Genomic DNA, 2,899 nt, shown 5'->3' with positions numbered 1-2,899 from the left:
CCAGAACATTTGTGATTTAATATATTTAACTATTTTATGCAAATGTCATATTATTTCTGCCAGCCCTTAGTGAATGTTGCTTGAATGTAGATTTTCTATTTAAAACAAACAAACATTATTACAAATCATTTTCAGAAAGTCTCCAAGCTATAAAATCAAAATCCAAAAGTGTCCCCTGGGATAGTCTAATTATTAATATTTTTGCTTCGTTATGAAGCAGCTATTTAGACAAAAAATAGTTGTTTCATATGCAAGCACTGCTTAAGCCCAATTAAGAAGTTGGCCTCAGTTAAATACCAGTAAGGGAAACAATGGAGATAAATACCTGGCATGTTAACAGCCATGGAATTTGCCAAATTATGTTAGTATTTCTGCTTTCGCCAGCAATAAGCTATGACATCATATGACAGTACTTCAAAAAGTGTGTGGAAAAATCAATTAAAGATAAGTTTAGGAGCAGTTATTTGGCATAAAGGTTAAGATGTTTTCTTGGACACCTGCATCCTGTATTGGAGTGTCTAGGTTTAGGTCCCAGTTTTGCTTCCAATTCCAGGGTCTAGCTAATGTCCAGGGCATTATTTTTTTTCCTCAGGAAGTGATTTTTTTATTGCTTTTAGAACAAAATATGCTCGGAACTTTTTTTGGTAAAGAAAAATACAACTTTTGAAGTTTTCTAAAATAACTGCTTTGTCAACTAGTGAAGTCCGCACTTCGATACAGGGAACCTGCCGGGGCCACGTGGTCCAGCCCGGGGCTGAGGCCCCCCAGAGCCATGCCTCTGCTGGCGGCGGCTGCTCAGAAGCGGGGCTTGCACTTGCGGCCGGTGTACCGTGTGTCAGGTCTGACCTCCTTGCCCTGCCGCCTGCGCCCACGCTCGGCTCTTCCTCACCGGTGACCGCCTCTCGAGCCTGAAGGGGACCCTCGCGTTGGTGAACTGGGATTCACTGGCTTCGTCTTCATCGGGATTTTCACTCAGGCCCTTTGGCAGAACCGTCACGGGCCCAGAAAACACACAGAGGTAGAACTTCTTGGTTTTGGTACTGTTGGGGTAGTCCACCACCACACCGCCAGTGAAGCCGGCCCTCGTGGCCTGTGTCGTGATCAGCTCCTGCTGCTCTGAGTTCTCAGGGTACAGCTGCAGGGCAGCCCGGGCTCCACGCACAAGCACGGAGTAGAGAGAAGAAAAGAAGCACAAGAGGCGCTTGGCCGGGACGTCGGACTTGTTAGAATTGCACAGCCACTGGACGGCAGAGATGCTGATGCAGCCATCAAAGGAGCCTGACTTGAAGGGGATGCCCTGGCCCATGTCCCCCAGAAACAGGTCTCCCTGCGTTTCTCGGTCCAAGGCAGCATCAAGCATGGCAGGGTTGATGTCGATGCCCTCCCAGTAGTGCCCCTCATTTGAGAGGTAATCGCCACTCAGCCCAGAACCGCAGCCAATGTCCAACAGAAAACAGGGCTGACCCTCAGGCAGATAAAGGAGCTCCAAGGCCCGCCCAGCCATCTTGGTCTGGATATCAATCATCCGCGAATTGCGAATGTATTTCCGGGCTTCATTCTGCCTAGGTGGCAGGTGATAGCCCAAGTATTGTACCATCCACGTGGGACACCCAGATTCTGTTCTCAGCTTCTAGCTTCAACTGCAGCTGTTGCTGGTGATTGCAGAGTGATGGAAGATCTTTCTCTTTCTTTCTTTATCATTCAAATAATAAATAAATGTGCAAATATTTTAGGAGACAAACATTTTGGCACAGAATAATTTGAAACACATGCATAGTTTTTCATAATACACATTTTCTGTGAATGTTTTGAAGACCTCTTATATGTTCAAGTTCCACCCCTGGCACAAAAACAGTAATTAGGCTAGTAATCTCGATCAGGAATTCATTTCAAAACAAATCACATTTTTTTGCATGATTTGCCAAGTAATTTTTCAGTTTCTTTTCACGGTTTTCTGAGAAAGACCAAACCTATGATTTAGCTCTTGGATTGGCAACAGAGTCAGTCAGGCACGAGAAAACCATTACTAATGCATTTAAAACTCTGAAATCTATTTCTATTTCACTTCTCCCATTTTATGAGAACAATCAACTCCATTCTAGTTTTCTAGGACTGCTAATCAGTGTTCAATTCCCAAAAGCAAATAAGACGGAGGTCTCATTAATTTTCAAGAGATCCTCCTCTTCAGATTCGCTGATGCCCAGTGACCTAAAATTATGTGTGTATTAAAGTTAGTAATGTTTGCAAGTTCCTATTTTCTTACTATTTCTTAAATAGTATTCTTGGTAGATTGATAACTGATAGTTCATGCAGTCCCTATTAACCCAAAATATGCAATAAAATATTTTTGCTTAAAGATGGAAGAGCAGATTTTGACAGAATGATGACTGCCACTTGGAAAAAATAGGAAACCTGGTAAGTTATGATAATCACCTGCATGAAGTCAGAAGACTGCTGCAATAGAAAAAAGAATTTCAAGGGTCACAACTTCAGAGGAGGAAAAACACAACACAAGCAAACAGAATTTTTCAGTCACTTTCACACAAGGTCATTTGCCAACCCTGTGCATGACATAAAGATAAACATTATAGTTAATTTTTGTACCAACTTGACTGAGCTGAGGGATGCCAAGAAAGCTGTTCAAATTTTATTTGCATGTCTGTCTGGGAGGCTATTTCTGCAGGAGATTCACATTTGAATCAGTAGATCAAGAAAAGACCCATCCTCGCCAATGCTGATAGTTGCCGCCCTATCCATTGAGGACTCAAATGCAAAAATGGGTGGAAGGGCAATTCTTCTTTCTCTTTTTTTAAATTTAATTTAAGTTATACAAGTTTCATGTATTTGAGATATACAAATTTATTTCGGAACATAGTGATACTTAAGGTGTGATGTCCAT

The 2,899-nt window shown here is 42.2% G+C and overlaps 1 pseudogene; it reads right to left on the bottom strand.

The window, feature by feature from the left end:
• Positions 1–795: 795 nt before the first annotated feature.
• On the bottom strand, positions 796–1,554 carry LOC100344672 (18S rRNA (guanine-N(7))-methyltransferase pseudogene; annotated as a pseudogene).
• Positions 1,555–2,899: the final 1,345 nt, after the last annotated feature.

This window comes from Oryctolagus cuniculus, chromosome 4, assembly GCF_051225735.1.
Source record: "Oryctolagus cuniculus isolate XC-2025 breed Fujian yellow rabbit chromosome 4, ASM5122573v1, whole genome shotgun sequence".
Lineage (NCBI taxonomy): Eukaryota > Metazoa > Chordata > Mammalia > Lagomorpha > Leporidae > Oryctolagus > Oryctolagus cuniculus.
The sequence above is the reverse complement of the archived record's forward strand: the minus strand, read 5'-3'. Positions and strand labels throughout refer to the sequence as shown.